Raw genomic sequence first — 23,953 nt, 5'->3', positions numbered from 1 at the left:
GGCACATGTCACAATACCCACACAGTCATGGACATCATGCACGATACACAGTCACATCCCACACACACAGCTTGCATCTTGCTACTCGACACATAGACACATAGCCACTATCAGGGAAAACCATGCCAGACATGCTGGATGCACCGTGGCAACACACCAGCATTGACTGAGAAGAGGCACCTTGGAGGCCTAGGGACACCTTTATTAGTCATGTTTTCAGGATTGCAACTTGAAGTACACATGAACACTTCATGTGGAGTAACATGTGGGTCCAACACTGGCACCCCCCTTCTGCAGCACAAATGCGTGAGAGCCATGGAACTGGCACACAAGCGTCGGCTCACAGCTGAACACCCACAGCTGCTCACGGAGAGCCTGCCATACACCATTGATCAGCTGAAGTGGAAGTCCCACAGCATGTCAACCCAATGCAAACCGTATGTGTCCGAGGGCAGTGTAACACACATTGATGCCATCATCACAATCCACCATCCCATCACTGATGACTGTCAACAAGTTTGACCATCTATTCAGGTGTACCCAGCTGCATGTCATGTGCACCATGGTGATGCGACATGTCTGCAGAGGAACCAAACATCCACAGGGGCAGTGTGCATACATCGTGAACAACTGCCACACCCAATACACCCCTGATGCATCCCTTACCCTAAGGAGACTTCAAAACTTGTCCGTGCCTGTAACGCTGAGTCAGCACACGATGACATGTCCATGAGGAATAGCAGTGCCACAACAATGCAACCAGCAGACGGCATGCGCAAGTACCTGGGGAAGAGAGACACACAAGCAGTCAGACACAAGAAGCACAGCCACTTTTATGTGCATTTACTCGACACATGTATGGATGACAACATGCTAGGTCACAATTATGACTGGGGAAATACAACCATCACTGGCACCATCACTCCAGTGACACACCCACACACACCTCTGACTCACGTGGCATACATGCAGGTGGAGACACATCACAACACATGCCACACGGGGACCAATGCATGCACACTCAGACACTGGTACTCACCACTAAGCAAAGAAGTCGCGTATGAGCCGAGTCCGGATGTCCTCTTGCGGCTCCACATCCTCCACATCACTAGCCCCATTGCCAAGCCCTTCGTCCTCCACGGGTGGATGGTCCTCGTCATCTTGATCCAGGATGAGTGGCACAGCTTTCTCAACTGCCATGTTGTGCAGCATGCAGCAGACCATGAAGATTTTGCAGACCTTCGCCGGGGCATATGGGAGTGCGCCGCCGGTCTTGTGTAGGCACCTGAATCGGCTCTTCAGCAGGCCAAACGTCCTCTCTATCACTCGCCTTGTCCGGCCATGGGCAGTGTTGTAGCGGAGCTGGGCCGGCGTGATGGGGTTGCGGAAAGGTGTGATCAGCCATGGCATGTTGGGATAGCCAGCGTCCCCTACATGGGAAGCACATGGACATCGTTAGAACAGGAGAAGCGGTCGTGCTGGAAGTCAACGCTAAATACAGGACAGACAGAGTGTACCCACCAACAACACATGCTCGTTCGTTGCGCAGCTGCGTCATCATTTCAGGCATCCTGCTACGCCTCATGATGTAGGCATCGTGTGCTGATCCTGGGAAACGAGCACAGACATGTGAAATCACCATGTTGGACAGACACACCACAAGGGCATTGATGGAGTGGTAGTGCTTGCGATTGCGGAACGCTACCTCCTGTGCGTGTGGTGGTACCAAAGCTACATGTGTCCCATCTATGGACCCAATGACATGGGGCATCCCTCCTAGGGCATAGAATCCACGCTTGACCCCAGTCAACATTTCAGGGGTTGGGAAATGGATAAACTCATCCAGGTGAATCAACATGGCCTCTAAGAAATCATGCAGCACACGGCAGAACATGCTCTGGGACATGCCACCAACATGAGCTATGGTATTTTGAAAGGTACCCGTGGCTAGAAAATGTAGGGCTGCCATTACCTTCAGCTTGGGTGTCAGTGCCGTAGGATACCTGTGCAGCGGTTGCAGGTGTGGTGCCAGTCTCGCCGTCAACTCCAGAATCAACCGTTGGGGGAAGCGGTAGCACCGGATACGATCATTCTCCCGCATGTCAGCCAAGTCCGGAATTGCTCGGGGAAGAGGCGGCGCTCTGCAGGAAATTGGAAATGACAAGGAGGAGTGAGTGCACCACTTCAACAAATAATTTGCCCTGAGCACATGTTAATCTGTCTATACACATATGCTACATACAGAGTGAGGTATGTGCCACATGCCCTGGACACGTATGGCTGGCAGGTGACACTCCTCCCAAGACCCAGCGACACATGCAGATTGAGAACCTCCACATGCCATGGCATGGGATTAGCTGTGTCCCAGTGCAAGTGAACAGCCAGACGCAAGACAGGAGTGACATACACCCACACATCAGTAGTAGTAGGATGTCTATTGCAGAGACTGGTAGCGGAACACTAGAGCCACAGGTCACATGACATTACACTAGGACAGCCCACACACCTTGCCATGAAGGTGCACATGTGATGACTCACCACACATTCATAGAGAGGATGCAGGCATGTCCTTGTTACGCAAAACCGTGTCCCATGCATACATACGCACCTCACATCCGAGACCACATGTGGCCTGGTGTGCGTAACAGTGTGCCATGGCCATCTACACACAGACACATGTTGGTTGCTGCAACGGCTGCAGCTTTTGAGGGAGCTCAAACATCTACCTAATGTGAACCCCCCACACATACATGACATAGTCACATCGTGCACCGTGGGTAGTGACATGTCAGGTGTGGTAACCCCTGTACCGGGCCTCAGGGGACACTTCCGTGAGTTGGTGTCCATGCCATGCCAGTGACGCTCATGCCAAGTGTGCAGTACGACATGCACACATGTCAAAGGAGTCAAGGGCATGCCTGGCACACATTGCACCGTCGCACATTACATATGTACACATCTCATCATAAATCTGGTGCCTTCTCCACTCAGGAGTATTGTGCCACATCACACCCTTTCACACCTGTGCCCCACACATGTAGTACTGGCCAGACAATGCCTTGATGTCCATCCATGGACAAGTATGTCAGCCCTATCCCTTCCTGTGTGCTGCCTGTCACCACTGTGATGTGTGAAAAACACCGTACTACTGCTAAGAGGGCCTGTGTACCTTCCCGTATCACTATGGGTGTCCTCGCGTATGCGTACTCGTAGTGGTACGGCCCGTACACACACCTGTACGCTCACTATCACTATGGGTATGCATATGCGAGAACACCCATAGTGATAGTGAGCGTACAGGCGTGTGTACGGTCCGTACCACTACGAGTACGCATACACGAGGACACCCATAGTGATGGGGACCGTACAGGCGTGTGTACGAGCCATACCACAATGGGTGTCCTCGCGTATGCGTACTCGTAGTGGTACGGCTCGTACACACGCCTGTACGCTCCCCATCACTATGGGTGTCCTCGCGTATGCGTACTCGTAGTGGTACGGACCGTACACACGCCTGTACGCTCACTATCACTATGGGTGTTCTCGCGTATGCGTACCCATAGTGATAGTGAGCGTACAGGCGTGTGTATGGGCCGTACCACTACGAGTACGCATACGCGAGGACACCCATAGTGATAGGGAGCGTACAGGCGTGTGTACGGGCCGTTGCTATGCATTTGGGGTGCCCTAGGGCGCCGGAACGCACCGTACCTGTGTGTGAAGCTCCAAATTACATAGGGGACACATGGGGGACAAGTATTAAGGCCTACATGCATGCTGGTTGTCATGGAGACCAAGTTTTAAGTTTGATTTTGTTCTGGAAGGTGCACAGCAGAAGTCAGTTGGAATGAATCTACATTGTTGCAATGTGTTTGTGGGGTTGACATCATGCTGACGAAAAAAACAGAATAAGAACCCACTGACTGCTAGGTTTGAAGGGATTGGAGGAAACATAGGATGCAAATGTGAGTGACCAATCACTCTACACTCCTGTGAATGAAATGGGCCAGCAAGGCAGATATAAGGCAGCCAGGTCCCGTGAGGGAGCACTTGCCTGCACATCTCTGTATTCCACGACCCAGCTGCTGCTACTGATTCCCTGGAACCATGTCAAGGGCTGTGGAGAGGTCACAGCCATTCACCCTGGAGGAGAACATGGCTTTGGTGGATGTGATCCTCCCACAGTACCCCATGCTGTATGGGCGACCAGGTTATCAGGTGAGTGTAGTGTCCACTGGCACAGACTGTGCCCCTTTTTCGTGACTGTGACTTCTGGCATTGTGTCCAGGTGTGACCCACATGCCATGTACTGTAGGGGGGGTCCCAGGGGTGGGAATGCCTGATGTCTCCCAGCAGTGCCCAGAGACAGGAGGGGTGGGTGCCTATCACTCCCAGCAGTGCCCAGAGACAGGAGGGGTGTGTGCAGAGTCCCCCCAGCAGTGCCCAGAGACATGAGGGGTGGGTGCCTATCACTCCCAGCAGTGCCCAGAGACAGGAGGGGTGTGTGCAGAGTCCTCCCAGCAGTGCCCAGAGACAGGAGGGGTGTGTGCAGAGTCCCCCCAGCAGTGCCCAGAGACAGGAGGGGTGGGTGCCTATCACTCCCAGCAGTGCCCAGAGACAGGAGGGGTGTGTGCAGAGTCCCCCCAGCAGTGCCCAGAGACAGGAGGGGTGGGTGCCTATCACTCCCAGCAGTGCCCAGACACAGGAGGGGTGGGTGCAGAGTCCTCCCAGCAGTGCCCAGAGACAGGAGGGGTGGGTGCCTATCACTCCCAGCAGTGCCCAGAGACAGGAGGGGGGGGTGTGATGCACAGTGTGAGCCTGGATCATTGATTGTGTAGTTGCCCTCATTCCACCTGTGTCCTTTCAATGGCACGTACTGCTTTTGGCCTTCCCCAGAGGATCATGTCCCTATGACAAAGGTCCAATGCGTTGGATGCATACTATGCCTTGTTGTAAACAGCAAATGTGTTCTAATCTGTGTCTCTGTGACAAGTGCCAGGTGTATTGATGTAGTGTCACTTGTTCATCCTCACAGGTAGACGCCTCTGCCAAGGAGCAGATTTGGCTGGACGCCGTCAGCGCCGTGAGGAGTGCGGATGGTCAGAGGCGGCGCCTGTCCCAGGTGAGGAAATGCTGGCAGGATATCCGGTGCTGGACGCGGAGGATCGCACGGGTCCTGCTGGGGGACTCACCTGAGAGCCATAAGAACCGCGGGCGCCGCCGTCTCTCCCACATCCACAAGCGTGTGCTGGCGGTGGTCTTTCCAGACTTGGACAGGCGCCTACAGGAGATGCAGCAGCAGCAAGGGGGTAGGTACATGTGTGTTTGTTGTGTTTCACCAGCATTTGTACGTGCACTGTTCCATGGGTACACTGCCAGGGTTTTATGGTGCTGTGCGGATCCTGTTACCCACAGTGTTGCAGTGCTCTCCTGCCTCCCTTCCCCTCCTTGCAATGTGTTCCCTGGTCTGTGTGTAGTCACTCCGTCACAAGGTTATGTAGCCTGGCACCTTCTCCACGTGTACTATGCCTGCAGAATCATGTGTGGGGGTGGTGTGTAACAGGTATTGGGACCTTGCCTGTGCCCTGTCCCGTTCTGGACTTGTGGGTTCCATGTCAGTTGGCACTAATGCTGAGTCCAGACATGGGAGTTAATCTCTCAAGTGCGAGGCCTTCCAGCACGCATGTCCTATGTGGTGGCCTGTGACATGATGTGCATGAGTGTGCGGTACGCATAGTGCAGGGATGTTAGCGTGTGTTGCAGTCATTCCCATTCAGGAGCATGGAGTTGTGTGGCCACTACTGTCCCCAGGGGCATATTTTCCTAGGTCTCATGTGTGTAATCCGAAAATGTCGACAATCTCTGTGTCTACAGCATAGGTTGTGCTCTGTGCCAGTGTCCCCTGGCACCATGTATATTGACGTGAAATGTAGTACAAGTGTCCACTGTCCGCCTGACCAGATTTTCCCAGTACATACTCATGGTGGCCATTGCCTGTGTGTCTTGTTACAATCATCTCATGATGCCCATTTGTACATGCTTATTTGGACAGGCGCACCTTGGGTATTTTGTGTCCAATATAGAATTTTCACATCCCATGTGTATTTCACCCAGACTAAGAGATGTACGTGCTTCCTGTGTCTCCATAGATTTGTCTCATGTAGGGGGTGGGTGGTGCGGCCATGGCCGACATGTCAAGACCTGAAATCTCCTTGCCAGGACTGGCCAGTGTGTGATGTTTGCCTGGACATACACTCAAGGTGCAGTGTGCCAGTCAGGGTGGGCATGTTATCAGTATTACCTATGCTGCATGTGCCTCTAGTACCTGCCTATGGTCCCTGCTCATCCCTATTTCCTGCCACGCTGTGTGGTGCAGATGCAGTGCTGGATTGTCTTGCTCCTCAGTCAACATTCCATGTCATCTCATTTGCTATTGTGTCATGCTCTCCATAGTTTTCCGGTGGCATGGTGGGTCAAACAACTGTGTCTTGCAGGGCCTACATATGTACCTTGTTTAGTAGTTGTAACTCTTCTTTTGTTTCAGGCTATGCACTGTAACCTAAGTAGATTGGACTCATGTGACATATGTATACAGGTGTATGATTAATTTCTGTCTCTTCACCCTGCCCACAGCATCGTCGGGGGACACGGAGGGAGACATGGACACAGACGGCGCAGAGGGACCGAGCACCAGTGCCAGCGGTGAAATCGCGGCTGGCACATCGAGTGGGCCTGAGGCGGAGGAGAGTGAACCCGGGGACCTGTCGACTGGCACAACAGAGTATGAAGCTGACGGGTCCGAGGGTGATCTCTCCGAGTGGGCGGTGGCTGCACCACCATCTGACAGCAGCCCTACATCTCGCATCGCCCCCTCCATTGGCATCAGCCGCCTCCCACGTGCTCGTGTCCCTTCCCAGCGTGCCCGGTCACCGCATGTCTCCTTCCTGCCAGGCACCTCACCCCCTGCCCCTGTCTCCACTGCTGCCGCCAATGCCGAGTCTGTGGACATCCAGCGGCAGTTGCAGGTTGGTCAGACTGCGATCCTTAATGTCCTCCATGCCCACAGCCAGGTCCTCAACAACATGGAGGCATACTTGGAGGGCATTCATTCATCGCAGGCTGACCAACGCAACTTGTTGAGGTCAATAGACTCGACACTGACTGCAGCAGTGGGTCTCCTGCAGCGCTACGTCCCACCCCCTACCCCTGCCCCTTCCACACCTCCCACTCCCATACCTGTCCCACATACACCCAGACATCAGCATGCACCCACCACAACACACACAGGCACCACACCAGCAGGGAAGGTCCGCCGCACACCTCCTGACACGCACACACAGGGTGTAGTAGGCACACCCACTGGGTCAGGGGGCAAACGTGTGACACGCAGCCAGAGTGGGAGTCCGCATTCCACCCAATCCACTCCCTCCAAATCCCCTCCCCTCAGCTCTCCTGGCCACATCTCCCCCAAAGACTCGTTCATGGCCGCTCTGTCCCTGAGCCCCACATTGACACCACCCCGCAAGCGGTCAAGGAAGTCCCCGGTCAGGGTGCTTGAGTCCCCCCCCCCCTGTCCACACCCACCCCCAGTGGCGCTGCGACCCATCCCTCTGACCCCCCCCTCCTTGGGGCCTGTGGTTCCTTCGGGTGCAGGGGAGTCCCTGGAGGACCTTGCCAAGGTGTGCAGCGCGCTCCTAGAATCCACCTTTGGCCCTGCCCCACCCCCTGTGGTGGAGTCCTCCATCCCTGCACCCAATTCGCCTACCCTTTGCCCTCCTGTCCCTGCGGTGCCTGTTCCTTCCCCCCCCACATGATGCCCTCACCCCTGTGGAAGACGACGACTTGTAACTGTGCAGGCAAGCTAGGGGACACGCATCCCACTGTGTCCCCCATCCAGCTGTGACTTCTGGACTGCCCTATGGGCTTTGTTACTATTGAACTTTCTAAGAACAAACACTTTAAGAAAATGCTGATTAAAGCCATTTTTGTTTCCTTTGAACACTACTGCTTTTCTGATATTGCTGTTGGTGGGGCTGCTACATGATTTTGGGTGGTGATCATGTGTTGGTTGTGTGGGAAATGTAGTAGTGTGCTGGTCATAGGGGGGACCCTGGTATCTGTGTGCCATCACACGGTGTTAGCTAGGTTTCTCTGTCCATGTACGCAGTTGCTGCATGGTGGAATTGTACCACCGTGTATTCCTTCCTCTGTGTACCCTGACATCTTCCCTGCAGGGTGTTCCCAATATGTGGTGCTGAGCTGTGTCTACATCAGCTGGGTGTGTGACAGACTCCTTCTACTTTGCACATGCATGCTGAGCGATGTCTCCACCTGCATCATTCGTGGCATCCTTGGTAGTCATAGTACTTGTGTGTGTGGACTATTGACATGACTTCATGTGTACATGTTTTCTTTTCTGCGCTATGCATGCGTATACTCCCAGCCTCGCACACATGTGGTACATGTACTGCAGGGTCTTTGTGCACCTGACTGACATTTGTGGGCATGATATCTGTGGCTACTCCACCCTTTGCGTTTCATGGACACTGCTGTGAGTGTTAGGCACCCACCCCTCCTGTGTCTGGGCTCTGCTGGGAGGACTCTGCACCCACCCCTCCTGTCTCTGGGCACTCCTGGGCGGACTCTGCACCCACCCCTCCTGTGTCTGGGCTCTGCTGGGAGGACTCTGCACACACCCCTCCTGTGTCTGGGCACTGCTGGGAGGACTCTGCACCCACCCCTCCTGTCTCTGGGCTCTGCTGGGAGGACTCTGCACCCACCCCTCCTGTCTCTGGGCACTGCTGGGAGGACTCTGCACCCACCCCTCCTGTGTCTGGGCTCTGCTGGGAGGACTCTGCACACACCTCTCCTGTCTGTGGGCACTGCTGGGAGAACTCTGCACCCACCCCTCCTGTCTCTGGGCACTGCTGGGAGGACTCTGCACACACCCCTCCTGTGTCTGGGCACTGCTGGGAGGACTCTGCACACACCCCTCCTGTCTCTGGGCTCTGCTGGGAGGACTCTGCACACACCCCTCCTGTCTCTGGGCACTGCCGGGAGTGATAGGCACACACCCCTCCTGACTCTGGGCACTGCTGGGAGGACTCTGCACCCACCCCTCCTGTCTGTGGGCACTGCTGGGAGGACTCTGCACCCACCCTTCCTGTCTCTGGGCTCTGCTGGGAGGACTCTGCACCCACCCCTCCTCTGTCTGGGCACTGCTGGGGGTGTTAGGCACCCACCCCTCCTGTGTCTGGGCACTGCTGGGAGGACTCTGCACCCACCCCTCCTGTCTCTGGGCACTGCTGGGTGGACTCTGCACCCACCCCTCCTGCGTCTGGGCACTGCTGGGAGGACTCTGCACCCACCCCTCCTGTCTGGGCACTGCTGGGAGGACTCTGCACCCACCCCTCCTGTCTCTGGGCACTGCTGGGAGGACTCTGCACACACCCCTCCTGTGTCTGGGCACTGCTGGGAGGACTCTGCACACACCCCTCCTGTCTCTGGGCTCTGCTGGGAGGACTCTGCACCCACCCCTCCTGTCTCTGGGCACTGCTGGGTGGACTCTGCACCCACCCCTCCTGCGTCTGGGCACTGCTGGGAGGACTCTGCACCCACCCCTCCTGCCTCTGGGCACTGCTGGGACTGATAGGCACACACCCCTCCTATTTAACAATATGTACGCTTAGTACATACACGTGTGTGGGTTCGCTCCATGGGGGTACGGTTCGTACTTACACTGTTGGGGTGGGAGTCGGCTCCATACATACGCGGGTGGGGTACGGGTCGTACTTACACTGTTGGGGTGGGGGTACGCTCTATACGTACGCGGGTGAGGGTACGGGTCGTACTTACACTGTTGGGGTTGGGGGTACGCTCCATACGTACGCGGGTGTGGGTACGGGTCGTACTTACACTGGTGGGATGGGGGTACGCTCCATACGTACGCGGGTGAGTGTACGGGTCGTACACACACTGTTGGGGTTGGGGGTACGCTCCATACGTACGCGGGTGTGGGTACGGGTCGTACTTACACTGTTGGGGTGGGGGTACGCTCCATACGTACGCGGGTGGGGGGACGTGTCGTACTTACACTGTTGGCATGGGGGGTACGCTCCTTGCATACGCGGGTGGGGGGACGTGTCGTACTTACACTGTTGGCATGGAGGGTACGCTCCTTGCATACGCGGGTGGGGGGACGTGTCGTACTGACACTGTTGGGGTGGGGGTACGCTCTATACGTACGCGGGTGAGGGTACGGGTCGTACTTACACTGTTGGGGTTGGGGGTACGCTCCATACGTACGCAGGTGTGGGTACGGGTCGTACTTACACTGGTGGGATGGGGGTACGCTCCATACGTACGCGGGTGAGTGTACAGGTCGTACACACACTGTTGGGGTTGGGGGTACGCTCCATACGTACGCGGGTGTGGGTACGGGTCGTACACACACTGGTGGGATGGGGGGTACGCTCCATACGTACGCGGGTGAGTGTACGGGTCGTACACACACTGTTGGGGTGGGGGTACGCTCCATACGTACGCGGGTGAGGGTACGGGTCGTACTTACACTGTTGGGGTAGGGGGTACGCTCCATACGTACGCGTGTGAGGGTACGGGTCTTACTTACACTGTTGGGGTGGGGGTACGCTCCATACATACGCGGGTGAGGGTACGGGTCGTACTTACACTGTTGGGGTGGGGGTATGCTCCATACGTACACGGGTGAGGGTACGGGTCGTACTTACACTGTTGGGGTGGGGGTACGCTCCATACGTACACGGGTGAGGGTACGGGTCGTACTTACACTGTTGGGGTGGGGGTACGCTCCATACGTACGCGGGTGGGGGGACGTGTCGTACTTACACTGTTGGCATGGGGGTACGCTCCATGCATACGGGGTGGGGGTACGGTCCGTACATATCCGTCCCCACGCTATGTGATGCTTGTGCGGGCCGTACCCAGGCCTTTGCCACGTGGGTACGAGCCGTCCCGCCATTGTTGGGGTGACGTAGGTGTGGGCGTGGTACGACTCGTACCCACGCTCTTAAGGCGTGGGTACGGGACGTACCTGTCTGGTTGTGTTGCCGGTTCGCGTCGTCATGAACTTCCGTTGTGGCGGTCGCTGGCTTAGCTGGACACGCCCCCACCCCCTCGTAGTGACCAGGGCCTGAGGGTCAGGTATGTCCAGGGCATGTGTGCTGTGTGACTATGGTGGGGGTTTTGTGGCCTGCCCCTGGTCCTGCCCCCCCCCCTTTCCCCCCTCCCTTTGTTGTTCTGACCTTCTGCGGCGTCTGCATCGTAACCTGTAGAGGAGGTGGACTGCTATGAGGGCCGGGATGACACGTAGGTTCGGGTCCATGTCTGTCTGTCGCGTACGGGTACTCCTTGTTCACCTCGTCCTGTCTGTCCGTCGCGTAGGGGTACTCCTTGTTCGCCTCGTCCTGTCTGTCCGTCGCGTACTGGTACTCCTTGTTCGCCTCGTCCTGTCTGTCCGTCGCGTAGGGGTACTCCTTGTTCGCCTCGTCCTGTCTGTCCGTCGCGTACTGGTACTCCTTGTTCGCGTCGTCCTGATTTCCCGGCAGTTTTTGACTGCCGGAAAATATTCACCGTGCGGGATGACGTTGGTGCGAATCGTAATTCCTGGTTTGTGAATGGCAGGCTGCGAGCGTCCCGACGTCAGCTCGGCGCTTTCCCGGATCGCATTTGTATGATTATTTTCGTCGGTCGGGGTTTTGTACGATTCGTACGGAAATGGTGTTTCCGTGCGAATCGTAATTCCATGTTGGTAGATTTTGACGACCGGGTACGCGTCGGACGGAGAATATGCTCCGTCCGACGGTTCGTACCCGGTTTTTACAGGATCGTGATCGGCGCCCAAGTGTTTTTGATTCTATTTGAATGAAGATGTTCTTTGTAGACAAAATGCTGTTTAGTTGATGTAGTCTCTGAAAGTTAAAGAACATATATTGTTTTGTTTTTTTTAGTTTTTTTAAGTGGGGTGGTATTGCTGTTTGGTATAGACTATATTTTTTTTGTTGAAACATTTTTTATTGTTTTCCAAATCAACAACTCAACAAACATCCCCCTGCCTCCACCCGTCCAGGAAGTACAACACATTTATCATCAAGACCAATTATTCAGGAGAAGGAACAACCTTCCCACCCAGTCCCCTACCCCCCCCCTCCCCCACCCCATGTCAGTGTACCACCGTCCCCTACCCCTCTTCCGATGTGCCCCTCCTCCCTAATAAATAAGATACAGGAGCCCAACCTCTCCCTAAGCAAACGGAGCCTTCCCTCATGCCGAGTGGTATAGACTATAGGTGTTAATTTATACAGGTTTTTAAAAACTTAAAAAAGAGAACATGGATTTGTTTAGGGGTTTAGGATGTTTTGGGGTTTGAGTAGGATTTAATTAATATTTTTGAAAGTTTTTTTATATTATACTTACTTTTTTAGTGAGTCCTTTCTGGCAATGTTCAATCTTTTCTTTAGCTGTTTTGAGTAATATCTGTAGTGGAAACATAAAGAGATGGAATATATAAGTTAGTTATTTATTTGAGTAAAGATAAATTAGTGTTTTAGTTTAATTTGGCAGTTTAGTTAGAAAAGATAATTGACTTACGTTTTTAGAATAGTAGTAGGATGTAGGTTTCTTCTGTTTAGCAGAGTTTCTTCTTCGTTCAATGCTTTGGTTTAAGGCACAGTAGAAGACTTGTTTTAATTGGTTTATATAGTGGTTTTAAATTGTTTCTTGAATGTTATTGGTTGTTTTCTGTATGTGGCCTTTCTATTGGATGTTTTGAATTTTTTTTATTTAATTGGTTTCCTTTTATGGAAAATGCTAAGTAAGAGTATATTTAGTTTTAAAGGAGGAGAGTTTTAAATAATTATATAGAAAAAGATTGTTTATAATGTGTTTTAACTTTTTTGAATGTGTTCGAAATGCCTATGTGATAATTATTTCAGTGTTTTTTTATTATGTTGTTAAATATTTATATCGTTATAAATGTTATGTTTATGTTTAAGTAGAATATAATTTGAAAATGTATGTTTTAGGAAAATATTGTATTTATGTTGTTTAAAGTATTGGTTTTATTAGTATTAGAATTGTCGATATATTTAAATAAAACGATATTATTGATGTCTATATTTTGGTTATCGATATTTGTTACATGTGTTATATTTATTTATTTATGTCGATATTTAGTATTGCGATATTGATGTGTGCGATTTTTGTGTGATCGATATAATTGTATTACGATATTGTAGTGTCGATATTAGTGTAGTTTTTTAATTAAGTATACAATGTCGATAATTTTGATGTCGATATTTTTGAAGCGATATTTGTGTAGTTCGATAATGTGTCTTTCGATAATATGTCAGAGATCCCTACCAGACACCTAAAAAAAAAGAAAAACACCACATCCAAAATAACATTCATGTCAAAGGTTAAACATATCACATTTTTCTAAGGCTTAAGGCCTTTGGTCTAGCTTACTAATGAAACTTCAATACACGTTATAACTAAATCAAGTTAATTCATATATAATTCATTTTATGGAATAAATGCATTTCTTACATAAATGTCCATTACGAAGCAGAACAAAAACTTTTCTCATAAATGCATGTATAAACTATAACTCAAAACAGAACATTAGCAGCACACATATGAAAATGTCATGATTACAGTACATGCGCACTTCACATGTAACTCTGAGTGCACTTTTCTATTACGGATGACATAAGGGTAGCGCCAATTTTATGCGGCTTCAGCGGTGAACGCGATTTGTGGTGATGTGCTAGCCTATCTTTTTACTAAGCAGAAAACAAAACCAAAAACAGCAGCACTATCAGGTAACAAACGTAGCAAAAAACAAAAACAAAAAAGGGTCATAAGGACATATTAAATTGCACTGTCCTGATGCAGGTAAACCAAAGGCAGGTAAATCCCATGATGGAGACCAAAGAATTGAAACAGTGGTTTAACCATTATTTAACAGCAGGTGGCAACTTATTCACAAAATGTATTCTATAATAAATGTATTTAATAGTACTACAATAGTACTGCTAAATCTCTACAAACTGTTTTACAAACTTATGAGCGTAAATCTCCACCTGCACTTCCACCTCTCCAATTGTTTCTATGCGGAGTCCTCACCTGTGTACATTTACTACTTACCACTAAATGGGAGGGGTTGCAAGAGGGATAGGGAGAGCTAGGAAGGGGTTTAGTATGGGGCATGCCCCACCTACAAATGAGAAAGGCTATTCTTATTCAAAATCTACACTTCTAAAGTTACTACAGCCAAAAAGGACCCCCAAAGCAGTAGTAAAGGGCTCCAGCTCAGAACTGAGTATGTTCAGCACCACACATGGCCAATGGCTGGTTCTGCAACACTCTCCCGTAGACAACAATAGCAGTAGGAACGTAAAATAAAACCCAATAGAAAAGAATGTTAAATTAAAATATTTTAAATAGTTAAACATAGAAATAAATATAATTTAATGTAAAAAAGTTTCAAATAAAAGATATATGTAATTCAATCATATTTTAATACACTTTTTATAAAACAATGTAATTTTATGTTATGTTATCTTATGTTATGTTAAATATATTTATAGAGTGCATGGCTGCTCCAAGGCAGCTTCCCAGGGATAACGAAGTGGCTGGAGCATACATATCCAAGTTGTCAGTAGCTTAAGGAACCCCACAAAATAGGTGCATAGTTTTAAAACAGGAGGAGGAGAATTCAAACTTTTGGGACCATAACATGCAAAGGAGTGCCTTTCTTGTCTGGGCAACTTAACTTGAGGGATAGATGCTGAATTCTGACTGCCATAACGTAGTTTGTGATTGGGAGTGTAAGAGTGAACCAGCAACCTCAGGAACTGCGGTCCTGTCTGACGCATGACTTTAAACATGTTGCATAAAGCTTTAAACTTAATGTGCTGATCTTTAGTCAGACAGTGAAGAATTTAAAAATTAACATAACATTTATTTTTATTAAAATATAATCACATTACTTTTACTTAATTCTATACATCACTTTTAATGTTTATTAATGCATAATAAAAACATATTGCTTAGTTATCATTTAAACTTTAGAATTTTTTTTACTTAATTTATTAGATCTAGAATAATAACAGATTTAATTCAAAATGTAGTTAGTAGTGCTTTAACATTTTCTTTTGTTTTATATTTGAAATAAATAACTAAAAATAATTTACATTAATACTTAAAAACATACTTTACCATAGGGTGACTACACAGTCGGGGTAGAGAGCTTGATATGGTAAAATATAAAGAAAAGTAAAAACGGTTTTTATACTTTAAAAAAGTTAGTAAAATATTTTTATGCTAAAGAATAGCACTATTAACTTAATTTTGGATAAATTATTTGATTATTTAAATATGATAAATTTAATTAAACCTATTTATCTTAAGGGTATATTAAAAAGAATCCTACCTAAATTAAACAAAATTGGTAAAAGTAAAACATAGAATTAATTAAAAGTATTTTAATATGTTTTTAATGTAATGTTATATTAATTTTTAAATGAAAAATTCTTGTTGATATATTCTATAGTTAGAATGTATTATTAAAATGGAATAGGTTAAATGTTTTATATATGCTTAATATTAAATTGTATTATATTTATATTGGTAACTATTTTAAATGAATTCATTTAATTTAACAATATTTCCTGTGGGGTTTTATTTCCGAAGGGAGGGTGTTGCAGTATCATTGGCTGGCCATGTGTGCTTTGGACTCACTACTATTTCTTTTTAGCAGTAGTAACTTACACTTATAAATGTGGCTCTACCCATTGTTTTAGGGGTTAGAGATGTGTAAAACTACTCTCTTGAGTAACTTTGCACTTGGATATTGTGAATAGCCAAAGTTATTAAAGTTACTCAAAAATGTAACTGTAAACTAACATGTATGAATTATTCACAAATGTAAGTTACCCTTTCAAATATCCCCAAAAGGGTGCTCAGACCATTTTTAAATAAGCATAGCAAAGTAGTAATGTAATAATACAGCAAATAAGAGACAAACACCACAACCATTGTATCACCACTCCCAGCAACACATAGTAAAATACCAGCTTCATTTTTCAGCTTTAAAGCCAATGGGTGTGAGTTGTAGTGTAGGATGAATGTTTTTTCGGGAGGGCTAATGGTACTTCCTCAGGCATAAGATGAAGAGCATGGGAATGCTAGGCAGATGTTAAGACTTGGTAAGTCATTTCCATCATGGGAGGAGGTGAAAGGGAAAGGGGATAGTCCGGCAATGAGGGAAATGGGGGAAAAGGGAAGCAGTGCTGAGCAAGCCAGGTACTCACCAGAGGTAAATATATCAGAATAGGAGTGGGAGCAATCATCTGAAGGTTTGTTGAAGGGGGAGATGTGGGGTATATGTTGCAGGAGATACCCAGCTGGTTTCAATGAAGTCACTCACATTCACCTGAAAGCAACATTAACATATATCACTTCAGCATCCAGCTTGGAGGTATTGTGTATTGTACCATATAATCGGATAACTATGGCTGAGGCATGTATGTTTGGAAATGGACGTGAAACAATCCTCTTGCAGCCTATGGATTATATTTGTACCCCAGTCTTTAATCATATTTCTCATTATTTCAACAGTGAGTGATTCAAGGATTTGTTCTAGTTTTCCCCCAAACAACATGCATGCAATCCACAGCTTACATGAATTCATTTAACGGAATACTATTGTCATTAGTTACCTGAGCTATTTTTCAAGGGTTGGGCATGTCTTTGGTTTACATTTGAGCATGATGCACATTTTTGTCACCAATATCGCTGAGGCCTACCATCTTTTAGAGTCCTTCTTAATGGGGTTCCAATATTCCGGTATCACTGGGAGACCAGGCTGGTCCAAATAATCAATCAATCAATCAATCAATCAATCAATCAATTAAGAGTTTGTTAAAGCACTAATACTCACCCGTAAGGGTCTTAAGGCACCAGGGGTGGGGGGGTGCAGGTTCCATTCCATCAAGGAGAGGGTCTGTCGAAGAGGCAGGTTTTGAGGTTTGTAGCAAAGATGCGGTGCAATGCTGTCTGTCTGAGGTGAGGCGGAAGGGCATTCCATGCTTTGGCCGCGAGGAAGGAGAAGGAGCGGCCTCCCGATCTGGTCTTTCTGGTGCGGGGGACCACTAAGTAGGAGAGCTGCGTTGATTGTAGGATCCTATGGGGTGCGTGGCATTTGGGTCGACTGTTCAGGTATGCTGGTCCGGTGCCGTGGAGGGCCTTGTGTGCATGGGTGAGTATCTTGAAGGTGATTCTCGCCTCAGCGGGGAGCCAGTGGAGTGTGCGCAGGTGCTGGGAGATGTGGCAGTGTTTTGGCAGGTCAGGACCAGTCTTGAGGCGTCGTTCTGGATGTTCTGTAGCTTGTGGGTGAGGTTTTTGTTTATTCCAGCGTAGAGTGCATTGCCATAGTCAAATCTGCTAGTGACCAGGGCATGAGTGACGTTCTTTCTGTGTTCTAGGGGGATCCATTTGAAGGTCTTACAAAGGAGGCGGAGGGTGTGGAAGCAGGAAGACGAGACGGAGTTGATCTGGCGGTCCATTTTGAGCTCGGAGTCCAGGATGATTCCCAGGTTGCGTTTGTGGTCCGTGGGGGTTGGCGGGTTTCCGAGGGTGGGGGGCCACCAGGCGTCGCTCCAGGCATGGGGGTTTGGGTCCATGATGAGTACTTCTGTTTTGTTGGTGTTTAGTTGTAGGCAGCTGTTTTTTATCCATTTGGCGATGGCTTCCATGCCTTCTTGAAAGTTGTGTCTGGCGGTGTTGGGTTTGTTGGATAGGGAGAGGATGAGTTAGGTGTCGTCTGCGTTTGACACAATGTTGAGTCCGTAGGTTCTGACGATGGGGGGGAGTGGAGCCATGTAGATGTTGAAGAGCATCGGGCTGAGGGAGGAGCCCTGGGGGACTCCGCAGGTGGTAGGTATAGGGTCCAAGAGGAAAGAGGGGAGTCTGACCCGCTTCGTTCTGCCGGGAGGAAGGAGCAGATCCAGCCGAGGGCCTTGTCCTGGATTCCTGCGTCGTAGGGCCTGCATATTAGGGTGCAGTGAGAGACTGTGTCGAAAGCCGCTGAGTGGTCGAGAAGGATTAGGGCTACTGTTTCTCCTTTGTCCAGTAGGGCGTGAATGTCGTCTGTTGCGGCGAGGAGGGCGGTTTCCATACTGTGGTTTTTTCTGAAGCCGGATTGGGAGGAGGTGAAGATGTTGTCTTCTTCGATGTATGTGGCGAGTTGGCTGTTGATGGCTTTCTCGATGACTTTTGCTGGGAACTGGAGCAGGGAGATGGGTCTGTAGTTTTTGAGGTCGGTGGGGTCCGCTGAGGGTTTCTTTAGGAAAGGGTTGACCTCGGCATGTTTCCAGTTGTCGGGGAACGAGGCAGTCGCCAGGGAGCGATGGTGTGGCAGAGCATGGGTGCGATGGTGTCAGCGGCTCTGTTGAAGATATGGGGGCGGCAGGGGCCCGCGGGGGCCCCTGAGTGGATTGACTTCATTGTCTTCAGTGTGTCTTCGGTGCTGAGTTTGTCGCAGAGGTCTTGTGAGGGAGGGATGTCAGTAGACTCGCTGGTGGGTTGGGCGAACTCCTTGATTATGCTGAAGAGTTCCTTGCTGTTGTGCGCATGGGTGGAGATTCTGTCTTCAATCCCCGCAGTGGCCACCATTAAGTAGGGGTTAGGGAGGGCTGGACAGCTGGGAGGTGGGAGCGGGGAGAGGAGCTGGATTGGGCGCGCTGGTCGTGCTGGGGGGAGGGGTCGCGGGGGCAGCAGCAGTGGGGAAAATAGGGGCGGGAAAGGAGGAAAAGTGGGAGTAAAGGGAAAAAGAGAAAACAAGCAGAAAAGTGCAGAAAAACATATTAGGAAAGAGGGTGAAAACAAGCGAAAAAATGGAGCGTAAAGCGGGAGACAGAGGACCACTGGACCACCAGGGATGAGGCGCAGGTGAACCTGCGGGTGGAGGAGGGCCGCGAACACTCATATTAGAAAGTGCAGGGGCTGGGGGAGGCCTCACTCAATGGTGGAGCTGCGAGGGTGGTAGAGCAATTTCACTGACAAAGAGTCAGTGGTCTTGCTCACCTGTCCCCGCAGCGGCCGCCATTAGGTAGAGGTCGGGTAGGGCTGGACAGGTGGGAGTGAGGAGGGCAGCTGGATTGGGCCCGCTGGTCGTGCTGGGGGGAGGGTCCGCAGGGTCAGCAGCGGCGGGGGAAAAACGGGCGGGAAAGGAGGAAAAGTAGGAATAAAGGAAAAAAAGAGAAAACAAGCAGAAAGCAGAAAAGTGCAGAAAAATAGATTAGGAGACAGGGTGAAAACAAGTGAAAAAACGAGTGAAAAAACGAGTGAAAAAAGGGAGCGGAAAGCGGGAAACAGAGGTCCACTGGACCACCAGGTATGAGGTGCAGGTGAACCTGTGGCTGGAGGAGGGCCTCGAACACTCACACTAGAAAGTGCAGGGGCTGGGGGAGGCCTCACTCCATGGTGGAGCTGCGAGGGTGGGAGAGCAATTTCACTGACAAAGAGTCAGTGGTCTTGCTCGCCTGTCCCCGCAGCGGCTGCCATTAGGTAGTGGTCGGGGAGGGCTGGACAGGTGGGAATGAGGAGGGCAGCTGGGTTGGGCCCGCTGGTCATGCTGGGGGGAGGGTCCGCAGGGTCAGCAGCGGCGGGGGAAAAACGGGCAGGAAAGGAGGAAAAGTAGGAATAAAGGAAAAAAGAGAAAACAAGCAGAATCAGAAAAGTGCATAAAAACATATTAGGAAAGAGGGTGAAAACGAGTGAAAAAATGGAGTGGAAAGCGGGAGACAGAGGTCCACTGGACCACCAGGGATGAGGCTCAGGTGAACCTGCGGGTGGAGAAGGGCCTCGAACACTCACACTAGAGAGTGCAGGGGCTGGGGAAGGCCTCACTCAATGGTGGAGATGTGAGGGTGGGAGAGCAATTTCACTGATAAAGAGTCAGTGGTCTTGCTCGCCTGTCCCCGCAGCGGCCGCCATTAAGTAGGGGTCAGGGAGGGCTGGACAGCTGGGAGGCGGGAGGGGAGATGGATTGGTCGCGCTGGGGGGGGAAGGTTAGCGGGGGCCGCAGCGACTGGGGAAAAATGGGCGGGAAAGGAGGAAAAGTAGGAATAAAGGAAAAAAGAGAAAGCAAGCAGAAAGCAGAAAAGTGCAGAAAAATAGATTAGGAAAGAGGGTGAAAACGAGTGAAAAACGGAGCGGAAAGTGGGAGACAGAGGTCCACTGGATCACCAGGGATGAAGCGCAGGTGAACCTGCGGGTGGAGGAGGGCCTTGAACACTCACACTAGAGAGTGCAAGGGCTGGGGAAGGCCTCACTCAATGGTGAGCCTGCAAGGGTGGGAGAGCAATTTCACTGACAAAGAGTCGCTAACTTGTAAAGTTAGCATTTCTTGCACATTTGAAAGAGTCAGTGGTCTTGCTAATATATACAATATCGCTGGTACTCAAACTTGTCCTTGAATATGAAATAGAAGTTGTGACTCAATGAGACGCCTGAACAGTGAAGTGCCTCTGGAATCCATCTGAATGATAAGTCACCCCCTCTGGTGGTATTTGGAGTCTTCCAAAGAGCTTCACACTTATTCCAATTTATAGTATATCCAAAGAAGAAGGTGAATGCAGTTATCAAAGCCATCAGAGTCATCCGCAATGAGTTGGGTCATCTAATTTCCAGCCACAAACATTCTAACTTGGTTACAAATCAACAACGATGAATCTAGGGCCGATAATGGTGTATGACCTTGTTATTTGGCTGGAAACTCTGACAGCCAGTTCAACCTTGAACTCACCCAGTGAATGATAACATTTGCGGGCTGCAGTGTCACGGTTTAGGAAGTCTGGAGGTCATATTTCTCCCAGGGGATCATTTTATTCTCCAGTTCATCATAATTCTATTGGAAAAAGAAAACTTAAAATCGTATCCTCAAATATATACATGTATAACCTGAGTTTCAGTCATTCCACTATGGACTGTTATTTGGTACTTCGTTGTCCTATAAAGTAGCACCATCCTATGTCATTCTTTATATCACTATATTTTCTTCTTCATTTTGATATGGAAAATGCCTTTTCAGTTTTATCCATCTTCATTTCAAAAACAGGATAGTCATGGCATAGATGATAAAAAAAATAGCAGGTTACACAGGCGCCTTCATCAAACAAATAGTGTTTCACCCTCCACTGAGAATGTTGTCAAGATAATGATCCTCACTGTAATTCACATCGGTCTTTAAAAATCCAGTTCATCAAAATAAATTAAGTACAGGAGTACCTATGTAACAAAGTCACCTTCCCATAGTGAGGTAAGTGTATACGGTAGTATAGAACAGAAGATACACTTTGTATAATTAATCATATTCGTATCATAATAGTCTCAGTATATCACCTGTATCATTCAACCTCCATGAGTGATCCTGCAATTATGTTTGTCAAAATTAATCAATTCAAAAACTCCTCACATATAGACATCCATTAATGATTATTATAAAAATGATCTACAGCTACAATATAAAAAAATGCACCAATTCATATCAATAATCAGGCTAGACAGTTATATTCCATCTTTAATCTACTAAATATTTAATCTACATTATATGCTCCTGAAATTCCATGTTAATGAAATATTAAAATGAAGTGCAACCTGCTCACTCGCCTATGATGATGAAGGAACAATATGTTTTATATATTGCAATGCACAAGTGTTATATCATCTCTTCATTTTCTATTGCAGGAAATTTGAAAATTATATCATCATATCATCTAAATAGCATCCATCCATGTCGCTAACTTGTAAAGTTAGCATTTCTTGCACATTTCAAAGATCTTAAATCACCATTATGAAAACTTTTTATGTAAATATCAGTTTTTGATTGCATCCAGATGTTTAGCAATGTATGATTTAAGATTGCAGATTGTGATTCACCTCACACAATAGTTTAGAAGGGCATTGATGTATGTAAAGAACATTTTGTGTCCTACATGTGATCAATCGCATTGTGCAATTTCAAAGTCCTTCTGTCTTTTTCCTAAGATGACTTACACTTGAGCATGGTTTAAGGACAATTCCCCTGCATTTATAAAAACCTTTATATTCTGGCCATGTATTCTCACTATATTTCTACAAAAAGCCTAGAAGTCAACTAATTATACATGTGATAGTAGAGCTAATGGGAATAAGTTTCAAAATGATGCGGTCACGCCTTCCCACTCCTACTGAACTTTCCTGCCATTGCTGATCCCACCCACTACCCATGCTCCTCCTACCCTTCAAAGCCCTACATAATGTAGGCTGCAGAGCAGCTGCCGTTGCACCGAAGGCAAGTCTGTATGAACCCATCCACGCCTGGACCATGCCAAGCGCAAGGAACACTGGTCCAAACGCCTCACCGCAGCTACGCTGCCAACTTCAAATGTCTCCCCACACCCAATGCCCACACATACACAGCACCCCTCACCAAGTCACAACTCAAGACCCACACTCACACACCCACCTTGCATGCATGCTTTTCAACAGACGCTAACTCAGCAAGCACTCCACCGAGATATGGGACCTAATTGACTTCAATGCACCGGACATCCTCTCCCTCATCAAAACCTGGCACAACCTCACATCAGCATCGGACATCGCCACAGCCTTCACTACTGGATACAAAATGTTGCACCAGGACCATCCCCCTGAACCAGGAGAATGACATCATCTACAGAGCACCATCACTTTTAAACTGACCTAGACACCACTTTTATTGAACAAATTCACTTCAAATTTAAGACAGACAGTAAAACCACTATCAAAGGTACCCTCACTTACTGAACCCCAGGACCTCACACTTACTTCAGCAACATCCTCACTCACCTCCCCGCATTGCTCGCCTTGGGCACCAAAAACATCATACTCCTAGGTGACCTCAACATTCATCACGATTACCCCACACACTCCAACCACACAAACTTGCTTGAAAGTCTACAGAACATCGGCCAACCCAGCTCATATAAGGCCCTAACCACGTTGCCAGACATACCCTGTAACTCCAATTTTCTTCTCCAGTGACAAGATTCACTCACATGGATGGACCACTCCATCATCCACTTTCACATAATAGGACCACCAACCACCCCTACGGAGTCTAGCCACTGCTGGAAAAATGTTATAGAAGCAGAATGCCTCAATGCCGTTCAACTAAACTACCCAGACCCCACCAACCATCTCATCAATGACACAAACAACTTCAACATCTGGGTAACCACTCGCACCAATACCCCGGTGCCCCTGAAACCACCAAACCCAAAAGATCCAACAAAGAAGCTATCTGGTACTACACTAACATCACAGAATCCAAGAGAGTGTGCAAACAACTCAAAAGGAAATAGAGAACCACACAAGGAACCACCACAAAAAACATCTACAAAGCTGCACTTAGACACATTCACATTCAAGTGAAAGAGACCAAGAAAAGGCTTGACCCTGAGAATCGAATGTAGCTCCAACAACTGTTAAGAACTTTTCACCATCACCAAGAAATTAACCAACCAAACAGCCACAGCCAACACCATCACAGCTACACAGGAACTCTACAACAACTTCTCCAACTTCTGCCACAAAAAAAACACCAAGACCTACAGCAACTTCGAACCACAGCCACCCCCATCGAGCTTCCTGGCATGCTAACCTCATCAACTAAAGACTGGCAACTGACAGCATAGAATGATATCCATCGAGGGCACTGCAACAACAATTAAGACATCCCACTCAGGGGTGCCCACAGACCCCTACCATAACTACAACTGGGGATGAGCCTTAATCAGCGCTACACTCACTTCCACCATAAACACCTCCTTTAAGAGAGCCACCTTCCCAGAATGCTGGAAATGCGCCAAAGTCACAACCCTCCTCAGAA

General features: G+C 48.8%; 1 long non-coding RNA gene across 1 annotated transcript in view; it reads right to left on the bottom strand.

The window, feature by feature from the left end:
- The window catches only part of LOC146821930 (uncharacterized), a 57,757-nt gene that overhangs the window by 23,287 nt on the left and 10,517 nt on the right, over positions 1–23,953 (bottom strand). The window contains exons 2-3 of the long non-coding RNA XR_014962789.1: positions 20,849–20,950; positions 16,353–16,474 (exon numbers count right to left, since the gene is read on the bottom strand). This is a non-coding gene — a long non-coding RNA (uncharacterized LOC146821930). The remainder of the gene's footprint in view (positions 1–16,352; positions 16,475–20,848; positions 20,951–23,953) is intronic.

This window comes from Triturus cristatus, chromosome 6, assembly GCF_964204655.1.
Source record: "Triturus cristatus chromosome 6, aTriCri1.1, whole genome shotgun sequence".
NCBI lineage: Eukaryota > Metazoa > Chordata > Amphibia > Caudata > Salamandridae > Triturus > Triturus cristatus.
Note: the sequence above shows the minus strand (reverse complement) of the source record. Positions and strands in the feature narration are given on the sequence as shown.